This window comes from Eumetopias jubatus, unplaced genomic scaffold (genome assembly GCF_037043125.1).
Source record: "Eumetopias jubatus isolate StellerSeaLion01/CBP00866 unplaced genomic scaffold, mEumJub1_p1.0 scaffold_6, whole genome shotgun sequence".
Lineage (NCBI taxonomy): Eukaryota > Metazoa > Chordata > Mammalia > Carnivora > Otariidae > Eumetopias > Eumetopias jubatus.
In genome coordinates, this window is record NW_028274812.1 from 78,784,147 (window position 1) to 78,797,153 (window position 13,007).

At 37.5% G+C, this 13,007-nt stretch overlaps 1 pseudogene; it reads right to left on the minus strand.

Annotated features, from left to right (window-relative positions):
* Nucleotides 1-1,606: 1,606 nt before the first annotated feature.
* LOC114213005 (alcohol dehydrogenase class-3 pseudogene) lies at nucleotides 1,607-8,434 on the minus strand (annotated as a pseudogene).
* Nucleotides 8,435-13,007: the final 4,573 nt, after the last annotated feature.

A 13,007-nucleotide genomic window follows, 5' to 3' on the forward strand; every position in this document is an offset into this window, starting at 1 on the left:
ATGGAAATTCTAGTATTTTTCTTTACATATCTCTGAAGGATTGTCTTGTGCTTCTCCTGGGGGTAGGCACACCTCCTCTTAATTAGAAACCCTTGAAATGCAACTGAAGAAGTCACCTGAGTGTAAGGACTCAAATATGAAGTCCCCTGAACATAAGTATTCAAATATGAATAGAATACAAATATGAATACTATTACTGCTCAGAGAGGCCAAAGAGGGCTTGTAAACATGAAATGCAATTGAGTTGCCTTAGAAATTTGGCCTACAAATAAAAATATGTATTGTTAATCTACTAAAAAAGTGACAAAAATTTAGGTTGCGCTAGCTCTTTCTGTTAAAATATTTCTATATAAATTTTCTTGTTAGCTAATTGCTTTACACTTATGTTTAATCCTTAATTTATATCTTTTGGCTGAGGCCTATAGGCACATTGTGGAGTTAACAAAATGGGACACACCCCATTGTTTCTATCTTGACACTGCTGAGCTGGGATCTGCTACTTGATTCTATGCATTAATGAGCCATGAAATATTATTCTTCTGCTAATTTAACTCAGGGAGGCCATTGGGGATTTGTTTGAACAATTGAGAGGGGAAAGGAGTGCTTGGCTTACAAATTAGCTCCCTGAAATACTCAGATTTTTCTTTGGGAAAAAAAATAACCCAATAGTCAAGAAAGTTGTGTGACAAGAAAACTACTTCACAGTTCAGAAAAATAATTTTCAGATAACTATAATATTGTTTAGCCACTATTTAGAAACTTAAAAAAGACATCATGTTTTATAAAATAAAATGCTAATTTGTCTGTAAATTGCATAGTCTTTACAGTTTTCCCTTTCCAAGCAATCTGAGCCAAGAAATCTCACTTTAATAGTTTGATGTTTTTCACGAACCTAAGACTTTATTTTACCTTTTGTAGTTCAAGAAATTTAGTTCAAAGCAATTAATAGGCCTGTCATTATCCAAATGTAAACATTTTCATATATGTTTGGATAAAACAATAATGAAAATATTAAATTTAAAAATAAGTAGATCAATAATTTTAAGAAAAACTCTCCCTTGAATCTGAAGTGTTATTATATCCTCTATAATGCAAAGATATTTTTGATAGATGTTGATCAATGCAGCATGAGTGGCATACCTGAATAAATGAAATTCACAAATTATACTGTTTTTGTAAAATGTATTCATCCTCTGCTTTCACTAAATTAAAAATTTTCATTTCCAAGCAAAGAGCAAGTGACACAAATATTTTTTGAACATATAGTTTAAGACTGTTTCATTCATCCTCACATATTTTTTTACACAGAAATTACTTTTATTATGTTAGAATATTCCTTAATGAGCTGGCAATTATTCATGTGAAGGAGGGTTCAGAAAACAGATTTATGACTGTATTAGCCTTGTCCTTGATTAGAGATTTATGAATTATACAAAAAATACTATTGCTAGAGTAGGTTACTCTAGAAGTAGTAGTAGAGAAGGTCTAAGAGGCTGAGAATTTAGAAAATCTTCTCCCTGCTTGTCTGGCTGTTTCAGTTGGACCACAAGACTTAGGTACAAGGATGAACATGTTTTCTCTGTTGAATTTAAAGCTTTACAATAGTTCAAATGCTCTTCCCTGCATGCATCAGTTCAAAGGCTTCATTAATTTTGTCAAAAGACAGATTATGAGTCACAAATTCATCAACTTTTATCTTTTTTGACACCAACTTTGGGACACTTTCCACACTTTTCCATCCTCCAAAGGCAGTGCCTTTCCACGTGTGGCCTGTTACCAGCTGAAATGGGTGAGTGGTGATTTCTAGCAGCTACTCCAACTACGATGCTGGCACCCCAGCCTTTGTGGCAGGCCTGCAACGTTGCTCTCATGACTTCCATGTTACCAATACATTCGAAGGAATAGTCCACTCCCCGCTCAGTCATTTCAATGAGCACTTCCTGGATGGGTGTACAGAAGTCCTGAAGGTTAATACATTCAGAGACTCCAAACTCCTTGGCCCTTGCAAATTTATCTTTACTGATACCCACACCAATGATCCAGGATGCATCAGCCACCTTACAGACCATGATAGCCACCAATCCAACTCCTCCTAGGCCAAAGATGGCACAAGTAGAGCCAGGCTCCACCTTGGCAGTGTTCACAGCAGCACCATAACCACTTGAAATGCCACAACCCAGAAGGCAGACTTTATCCAAAGGTGCTAAAGGATCAATTTTAGCAACAGAGATATCAGCCACAACTGTATATTCAGAAAACGTGATAAATGGTTTTCCACCCCCTCATTTTCAATCTGGAGGTGTCTTTGGGTCTGAAATGAGTCTCTTGCAGACAACATATCAATGGGTCTTGCATTTTTATCCAATCTGATACCCTGTGTCTTTTGATTGGAGCATTTAGCCCATTTACATTCAGAATAACTATTGAAAGATATGAATTTAGTGTCATTGTATTACCTGTAAAGTCAGTTTCTGTATATTGTCTCTGTTCCTTTCTGGTCTATGTTACTTTTGGGCTCTCTCTTTGCCTACAGGATCCCTTTTAATATTTCTTGCAGGGCTGGTTTAGTGATCACAAATTCTTTTAGTTTCTGTTTTAGCTTTTTATCTCTCCTATTTTGAATGACATCCTTGCTGAATAAAGTATTCTTGGCTACATATTTTTCTCATTTAGCACCCTGATTATATCATGCCAGTCCTTTCTGGCCTGCCAGCCTTCTGTGGATTGGTCTGCTGCCAGTCTAACTGCTGCCAGTGGGTTATGGACCTCTTGTCCTGAGCTGCTTTCAGGATTTTCTCTTTATCTCTGAGATTTGCAAGTTTCACTATTTTATGTCAAGGTGTTGACCTATTTTTATTGATTCTGAGGAGGGTTCTCTGTGCCTCCTGGAGTTGAATGCCTGCTCCCTTCCCCAGATTAGGAAAGTTCTCTGCTATAAATTGCTCCACTATACTTTCTGCCTCCCCTTCTTCTGGCATCCCAATTATTCTAATATTGTTTTGCTTTATGCTATCACTTATCTTGTAAATTCTCTTGTGATCCAGTAGTTGTTTCTCTCTCTTTTTCTCAGCTTCTTTATTCTCCATCATTTTCTCTTCTATATTGCTAATTCTCTCTTCTGTCTCTATTATCCTAGCAGTTAGAGCCTCCATTTTTTATTGCAAACCCATTAATAGCCTTTTTGATTTTGACTTGATTAGATTTTAGTTCTTTTATTTCTCCAGAAAGGGATGCTCTAGTGTCTTCTATGCTTTCTTTCAAACCCGGGTCATATCTTTATAATCGTTATTCTGAACTCTAGTTCTGACATCTTATTTATATCCATACTGATTGGGTCCCTGGCAGTAAATACTGTCTCTTGTTCTCTTTTTTGAGGTACCATTTTCCATCTTGTCATTCTGTCCAGAGAAAAATAGATGAATGAGAGAACAAAATACTAAAATGACAACAACAACCCCAGAGAAATATACACTAAACAAATCAGAAGAGACCTGAAACAAAACAAAACAAAAAATAAAAAAAGAAAGAATATAATCAGACAGGTGAACAGAACAATATACTGGATCCTGTGTGTATTTTGGTCTGTTAGAAAACTAGATCCCAAAATTGGAAAGAAAGAAAAATTTATATATGTACAAAAATAAAATTAAATATAATGAATGGATAGCATGTAACTGTAAATATGAAAATTAAAAGACACACAAAAAGAGAAAGAATATAAACAGATGAACAGAACAGAGCAATACACTATATCATGAGTGTATTTTGGTCAGTTTGTTAGAAGAAAATACATCCTAAAATTGTAAAGAAAATAAACATATATGTACAAAAATAAAATTAAATACATTGAAAAGATAGAATGTAACTGTAAAGAAAATTAAAACATCTCTGCCTTCTCTTGCATTTGACTTCTCTAAGTCTACAGCCTTTTTGGTTCAAATTTTCCAGAGAAGTAACTTTTACTATCCTGCCTAGGGTAGAGTTGTGTTGGCAGTGGGAGTGGTGTGTTTGCCTGGTTAAGTAAGATGGTGGAGGGGAGATTATATAGACTCAACCAGTATTGTATTTAGCCTGTTTGTTACTTCTACCTTCTGATACTTCTAAAGTATGAAATATCTCCAAGTCGTTAATAACTCAAGAGTTCTACAGATGAAGTCACTTAGCTTTCATCAACAGCCTTCTCGGCGGAGACTTTAGATTGAAGCTTCTCCTTCCCTTTTAGGTAAATTACCATTCTCCCTATGCTTTCCATGTGCAATATATTTCTTAAAATCTCTCATCTACTGTTGAATCTCCTGCTGTTCTTCTTTTCTTTGTGGTATTTGCCCTTTTTATTCCTTTGCTGTCTTTTTTGGTGGTATCTCAGAAGGCAGAGAAGAGTACTATGTGGTCATTCCATCTGTTTAATTAGACTTTGACTCTTCAAAAGCTCTGAATTGTCCCTCTCTCACTATTAGTTATTAGAACAAAAGTTAGTGACATTTTTAGGTTTTAAGCTCTTCCTCAGTGGTCTCACCCAGAAAGTTCTCTATCTTGTTTTTAAATTCTTCCCTCAATGTTTGGTAGTATATATACAGCACAATCTTAAGCTCTTTCAATATGGGGATACACTTTCCAGTTATGCAGGATACATTTATTAAGAGCTCCCTAACTGGTGTGCTGGGGTATACTGGTATACCACAAATAAGTAAGACATTGATCCTCTCAGTCTTTGGGAAGCCAGGCTGGTTCTGGGCCTGTGACCTCAGGCATTCCATTTATTTCAGTATACCATGCAGAGAATATCATTTTCTATATGAGGTATGGCATGAAAAAAGTTGGTAGCATTGCTTTAAAGCAGTATGGCTGATATTTCCATTTTAAGATTTGACATTTTAGAATGTCCAATCTAGTTTTTTAGGATATGGGATTTATTCTTTTGTTAAAGCATTAATAGAAGTGAAAAAACTCAGTATTAATAGAAAATAGTATATATATTTTTTAAGATTTTATTTATTTATTTGACACAGATCGAGAGAGAGATAGCAGGGGCAGAAACACAAGCAGGGGGAGTGGAAGAGGGAGAAGCAGGCTTCCCGCCAAAGCAAGGAGCCCAATGCGGGGCTCGATCCCAGGACCCCGGGATCATGACATGAGCTGAAGGCAGATGCTTAATGACTGAGCCACCCAGGTACCCCATTGAAAATAGCATATTTTTCAATGGATTTTTTGAGAGTGGGTAACTAGATGCATTTAGTATTGATTTACTCTATAATCTTTTATTTACTAGTATTGGAAATTCGCCCCAGGTAAAGGACTTATTTTAAGGAATTAGGCCATGTCTTATATCCAAAAGCAGGAAGTATTTCCAAACTGTGAGGACTGGATCCAGGAACTGAAAAGGGGGAGACAGATTGACTTTGGTTCTTCCAGACCAGTCTCCCCCCTCTGCTCTTCTTTGTGTGTCTATTCTAACTTTTCTTTCATAGTCCTAGTAAGTGCCCAACAGAGACTGACAAACATCTTTCAGTCTCAAATTCAGACTCCTGGGAGACATTGATTGGCCTAGCTTAAATGAGTTTTCAAACATGGCAGTAGTTTCTCTGGAGAAAATAGTCAACCCGAAGTCCAATAATATGATCATAGCTTGGGTAGTTTACCCCTTTCCATGGAAAAAGAGAGGTTTTTATAGAGGACATAGAGATTGGGCAGATGCTCCAAACATTTTAAACCAAACATTTTAAAGCCACTTTAAACATGGAAGCAATTATCTTTTGCTTCATGAAACAGAACATTTTATTACCACAAGTTTCTCACCACAGAAGCCTTGGGAAATTGTGAATTCACACATTACTTTCATAATATCAGAACTGAACAGTTTTTATTTTTTAGAAAAAAAATTTTTGTTGAGAGGAGAACATATTAAAGTCACCTCTTTCAGAATATGGGTGATCAGTCTGTGTGAAACAGCTTTTGGTTAAATTTAAAGTTGGGTATGTCACTAGGAAACTGATTATCTATGTGTGGCTTTAGAAGGCTCTGAAGGCAGTGGGCTGGAGAGATTGTAGAGGAATGAGATGAGAATCAGGGGAGCCATTAATCACAATCATTCATAACAAAAATAATGATGGATGGAAATAAGGCAGGTAAGTGGGGAGTGGAAGAGAGGGGTCTAAAATGATCACTTAGAGGCAGATTGGTAATAAATAGTATTTATTAGTTTGGGCAGTAAGGAAAATGTAGAAAGTAAGAAGATGCCACGTTATTTGACTTGGGCAGATGAGTGACTGGTGGTGCCATTTGCTGAAATAGAGAAGGTGGGGGTGTAGATTTTGGAGGAGATAACAAACTTAGTTTTGGACATGTTCTATTGTAGATTCCTGAAGAGAATCTAGGTGCAAGAACCAACTATGTATTTAGGTATATGTGTTTATAACTAAGGAAAAAATTTCTACTGGAAATAATGTAGAATTAGAATCAGAGTTATATGTATTTTTATTTATTTTTCTGAAAGTTTTTTGAAATTTTTTTAATTTAAATTCCAGTTAGTTAACATACAGCATATTTTTATTTCTAAGAATAGCTTTTAATGAGACCTTTCTTACTCCCTCTCTCTGTGTAGAATATTTGGAATACCTTATTTTCTGTGTGTCATTTAAAAAATGGTTAGTTATAGATTTAAGCAATGTCATCTGGCAACCACATTATTATTTTCACAAAGCTTTTTATTGATGTATAGTATATACACAGAAAATTTTCTATGGATTTTCACAAAGTAGCACACCTATATACCCAGCACTCAGATCAAGAAACAGAACATTATCATCCCCCCAGAAGATCCTGCCTACCTACTTCCAGATATGACATCTCCCTCAAGAGTAACCACCATCCAAGATTAGCTTGGCCTGTTTTGAATTTTTAATAAATGTACTCAAGCAATATGTGGCCACTGGTGTCTGGCTTCTTTTGCCAAACCTGATGTTTTTGATAGTCATCCATGTTATTGCGTGTAGTTGCAGTTGTTCTTTCCCGTGGCTGTATTCCGTGTTGTGACTGTATTCAATTTATTTATTCATTTCACAACTAATAGACATTTGGGTGAAGCAGCATTATATTTAGGGAAATAGATGAAGTTGAATTGTTGAGTGAAAGATGGTAAATGATTGGCTGGCTCTGAGTATCTTCAGAAACATCAGAGAAAGAGAATGGACTTCTGCAAGCAAATAGGGTGATAGATCATCCAGGACATTTAAAAAAAGGTGACCTGGGAACACTGATTACAGTAGTTTGCATTTCTGAAATCAATGCCAAGGGATGACCTAAGCAGAATCTACCAATAGATTTTCTCTGTCTCTAAAGAATAAATAAGCAAATAAGAACATGTGAAGAAGCTTTTTTGTTCTCTTGGCAATTAGGACTCAATATTTCCCATGATGACATAAATGAATTCATTTTGAAAAATTATTTAGGAGTGCCTGGGTGGCACAGTTGGTTGCATGTTCAGCTCTTGGTTTTGGCTCAGGTCATGATCTCAGGATCGTGGGATCGAGCCCCTCATCTGGCTCTATGCTCAGCATGGAGTCTGCTTGAGATTCTCTCTCCCTCTCTGCCTATCCCCCTGCTCATGCATGTGCTGTCTCTCTCTCTCTAAAATAAATAAAATAAATTTTATTTTAAAAAAGCCATCTGCTAAGTCTGATGATGGAGGTCAGCAGGCCTAAGACAATGAAGGTTTGGGATTAAAATAACTTTGGATGTCTCTTTGGTTATAAAATCATTAAATGTCTAGAGATATTACTTAAGTGCTTCAGTTTTATTTTAGACTATATAACAGTAAACCATAATGGTAACAGTGGATTATGAAGTTGCAAAAGACTTGAATGTTCCTCATATATGTAAAGATGTAAGGGGCTAAGGTCATCTTCTTTTTTTTTTTAAGATTTTATTTATTTATTTGACAGAGAGAGACACAGTAAGAGAGGAAACACAAGCAGGGGGAGTGGAAGAGGGAGAAGCAAACTTCCTGTGGAGCAGGGAGCCTGATGTGGGGCTCAATCCCAGGACCCTGGGATCATAACCTGAGCCGAAGGCAGACGCTTAATGACTGAGCCACCCAGGCACTCCCTAAGGTCATCTTCTTTGGAGAAGCAAATAAACACACACAGCCCTAGAAAGGATATCCCTATCTTTATCAACCATATCTCCTATAGGTACTCATTTCTATATTTACTGATAGATGCCATATATTGATCCATGTCTGCCTGAGTTCTTGAACCATTCCTTTCTAGGACAAGAAGTGTAGCCACAGTTCCAGTTTACCATCTGGTTGGCCTGAAAGGAAAATCTTGTGGCCCAGTGAAAATGTTTTCACTGTGCCAGGGATGATCCTGCTGGTCTCTGTGGCTTTTGAGTCTAACATTCCTGACCAACTGTTGTTTTTCTTCCCTCTTGGCATAGTGCTTGTAGGACTGGGCTAACACTCTGGTTCAACATTACAGTATCTAAGCTTTGCCTGAGAATTTGGTAGTCTGTCTAGCTCTTTCCTAACCCACACAATGGTCAGCATCATACTGAGAATGGGCAAATAGCCTGGATCCCTGAAGTTACTGTCTACCTGATTAAGACTGTTGGAGGGCTGGGAATAGAGTGAGGTGAGTGAGATGCAAAATTTAAGGAGATGTCAGAACCACAGATATGAAGATGAGTAGTATTTTAATGCAATAGTTGAATAACCAAAATTTTGAATAATCAAAGTTAACATTTTGAACATTCATTATGAACAAAATATCAAACTTTCAAAGACAGGGTCTGTACAACTGATTTTTATAATTTCATTAGGCTCCAATAGAGCTTGGCTGGGCACTAGTTTAGTGGTGTCTGGATTTCCCTTCCTGTGAGGTACCATCTGCTAGACTGAACTCTGCCTGCTTGGAGACAAGAAATATTGTCTTAAAGATCCTTTTTGGGGAATTAATTTCTGATTCAAAATACTAGTTGAGCATCTCATATCTGCAAATCACGATACTGTGTTATGTAAGAGGCTAAGAAAAATCTGTAAGCCAAAACCCTGCCCTGAAATTGCTTATAGTCTAGCAAAAGAGATAAGCCATGTGGACAGGATATAGTCTTCACACCATATGAAAGGTATAGAAACAGTGGAGAGAACACTTTTTTTTAAATAAAGATTTTTTATTTTTTTAAGTAATCTCTACACCCAATGTAGGGTTCAAACAACTCCGAGATCAAGTGTCTCATGCTCTACTGAATGAGCCAGCCAGGCATCCCATGGAGAGAACACTTCTAGCTGTGGTAATCAGCAAAAGCTTTGTAGAAAGCTATCATTTTGTAGGGACTCTGAAGATATGGTGAAATTTGGACATATAAGGCTAAGGGCAGCAGATATTTATGTGGAGAAAGGCACAACTATGGGAAAACTTGAGGTGTGCTTAGAAGCCTTGAGAAGCTTAGATTGGTCAAAGATGGGCTTGGAAAAGGAGGAGATAAAGCTCAGGAGATGGAATGATGGAGTTATCACCCTAGACCTAATTACGTCCCAAAGGCCCTACCGTTAAATACCATTACACTGGGAATTATTTTTCAACAAGTTAATTTTGGGGGAACACAAACATTTAGTCCATAACAGGACACTGTTCTTTTAGGTTTTGAGATTAAATAGTACAGCTTTACTGGTGGGAGAGTCTGTGTTGCGTGAATGGAGGTCTTAGTTCTTCGATTCCCCACAGAAAGATTTAGGTGAGGCTCCGTGCTCAGAATTAAAGACAGCCAGAAGGAAAGTAGCAACTACAAAGTAGTTTACTAATGTGAAAATACACTCTCAAGATGGGAGAGTTGGCAGGTTCTACCTCGCTGCCCCTAGGTTGTTTTGGGATTGGATATTATTGGGTCTTTGTGGGCTGGGAGGAGCTGTGATGTACAGTGGGGTGGTCTCTAGTGGACGCTGCTTCCAATCATTTGAGGGACTCTTTTTATAGGTTGGGAGGGGGAGTTTTTGACTCTGCAAGGCTTGTACTGGAACTGTCATGGCAGCCTTTCTCCATGGTCGGGTGGTGGTGGGGGTTATTATCATAATGCAGATGCATTATAATGGGTTACCCTGGGTCAGGGGTGGAAGAGGAGAGCACATGCTCTCCACCTGTGGCTCTTGGTCTGTCAGCCCTGAGGTCTTGGAAGCCACATGTCGGGATGTTGTACTCCCAGGCTTCTAACTTATAACCACTTATCACCGTCCTTGTCTCTAGCTCATGTGTCTTGACATTCCCTGTCAAGGACTTGGGACTCTACCTTGGGCATTCCTTCCTCTGCTCATATCTAGCTTCTATCTAACATAGCTACCAAATAAGACAAACAGTAAATATAAGTTATTGTTTTGAAGATCAATTAAATCATGCGTTATGTCTGTGTCTCAACAGTCTAAATAGCTACTGGAAGTAAGAATAGTACAAAACATGATGATAGAACTCAGAATTAGTCCAAAATCCCTTTGGGATCTCTCTGGCAGTCCCTAGCTACCTGGAGGTCAAGGAGGCAGATGCACAGCATTATAAGCCAATAAGATCTCAGTATAAAAACTAGAATTCCTTATTCTGTTCTTTGTACTTTGATTCCATTAACCAAATAGATATTTCTTTATTTTAATGCTAGCTAATAGGTTCTGACTAAAGCTAGGGACTGTAAACCTCTAATTAGCAAGCTTGGTGAAAAAGCTTTTTCTGATATAATGCTTATTTACTCAATGCTTCATTTTAAGTGGTACAGCAATTAAATCTCCTTGATAAAACTGAAGGCTGAGAATATTCTTTAAAACATTAGATTGAAAATAAATCCAAACCTTGTTTTAGGAAAGGAAACTGGTTGGCTTTAAATCTGTGCTGCACCTTTTAACTCTACTGTTCTTTTTCTGTAATCATAAAAAAACCCAAACCTTTCTATATCATTTCTCAAAATTTCTTGTAACAAGCTCCCCAAATTTAACACTATTGTCTGAGTAAGACTTTTATCAATATCTAAACTCTAATGAATTTATATGAAATGGTGTCCAAACTTGGGTTGTAGCCCAGCTATATGTTTTAAAATGTCTTGTTTGAAAGCAACACTATCAGAGTATGTTGGCTTTTCAGTCCTTTGGTTAAAGAATTAAGAAAATCACTGACTCTCGCAAGATTTTTTGGTTTTAAATTTAGTGTTATATTTTTGTTTCTATGAATGTTCTGAACATTCCAGGTGCCAGCACGCCTGGAACAAGAACCTTTGGTTGTGGGTTCTTTTAAGTGTAAGTGAACTCTCTTGAGTGCCCTTAGAGACAAACTTAGTAAATGAAAGGGAATTTTACACTGAAATCACCTCACAGGCCAGTAATACAGAGAAATGGCTATAGAGGCATTTTCATTTCTCAACTAGCTATTGGGAAGATAGTTTCACACTTAGGAAAGAACTTTTATTATCAGTTTAATTAAACGAAGACATCCTTTGCTACTCTATTCTCTTATACATTTTCCATTTCCTCTACTTCTGAAGAAAGGAAACTCCACAGAATATGTGAAGAAACAATTTTTCATATGGGTGGTTTTATTCCAAATATGGAAAAGAAATATTGGACAGAAAACAATGTTGCCCATCATAAAGTATCTATACAATTCCCATTGACAGGTTGCCAGGCTCCAGGGAGAACTGTATTTCTCTTTTGCCAGATGGCGCGATATTGAGTTTTGTCTGTGAAGGGTGAAGGAGGAGGACAGGAATAGAAAGTGTGTTTCTTTGGCTAGGCTTCTGAAGGGCAAGTACCAAGCACCATGGATGGCTTCCCCTGGCCTGGTTCTTGTAGCATAGATGGCTATGTAGCTCCTTCAGCACCAGTAGCTTCTCTTAATACCCATTGCCTTCAACATGAACAGCTTTTTCAGTGCCAGGCTCTTACTGCATGGGTATCCTCTCTAGCACATGGCTTCTTCAACATGCAGCTTTTCTGGTGTCTGGGTTCAGCAGTGTGGATGGTTTCTCCATTGCCTACTTCCTATGGCCTCTCCGGTACCTGGCTCCCATAGTCCCCTGCTTCCTCTAAACCTGCCTTCTGTAACATGTTGGTCAGCAGCAGCCAGTGGCCAGCAACTTCCCCTGGTATTTTTCAGTGACTTCTCAGTGAAATGCCACCAGCAAGACACCTCTCCTTGAATGGCTTCTCCTGGCACTCTCTTGTGAAGCTTTGTAGTAAGTTTTAAGGCATAGAAACTTACTGTAGATAGTTTTCCCAGAGGATGGATTTTCAGCAAGTTCTTTGATATCCAGTGAAATCACAGTTATGTTTTGTCTTTTCCAACAAGGTCTGGATTTTAGTTCTGGTGCAGGGTTGGGAGATGCTGCTTATCTCAGCCCTAGGGGTAGTGGATGATCCTACATCTGCTATTTCTGTATTCTTTAGTCATCTTTACTTCTCACTAGCCAATTCCTTATTACCCCAATCCCCTCTTATAATTAATAATTCCCTATATTAAGCTTTCCCTGTTGAAATTACTAAGTGGATTCTATCTTTTGATGGACTCTGACTGATACATTTACTAAGGTGCGTCTTGGTGTTGATCATTCTGTGTTAGTTTTTCCAGAGACATGATGTGCTTCTTCAGTTTGTAGATTCGAGTGTTATTTTATTTCTATAAAGTTCTTTTGAATGGTACCTTTAATATTTTTCCATGCCCTTTATTTCCAGTCTCTCAGGAATATCAATTATATGTATGTTGGATTTCCTTTGCCTTCCATAGCCATCATTTTCCCTCTGTTCTTTAATCATTTTCACTTCAGCTTCTTTTTTTTAATAGTTCTTTCAATCCTGCTCTCCATACGCCTCTTTCTTTCTTTTTTCTTTTTCTTTCTTCCTTCCTTCCTTCCTTCCTTCCTTCCTTCCTTCCTTCCTTCCTTCCTTCTTTCTTTCTTTCCTTCTTTCTCTTTCTTTCTTTCTTTCTTTCTTTCTTTCTTTCTTTCTTTCTTTCTTTCTTTCTTTCTTTCTTTCTCTCTTT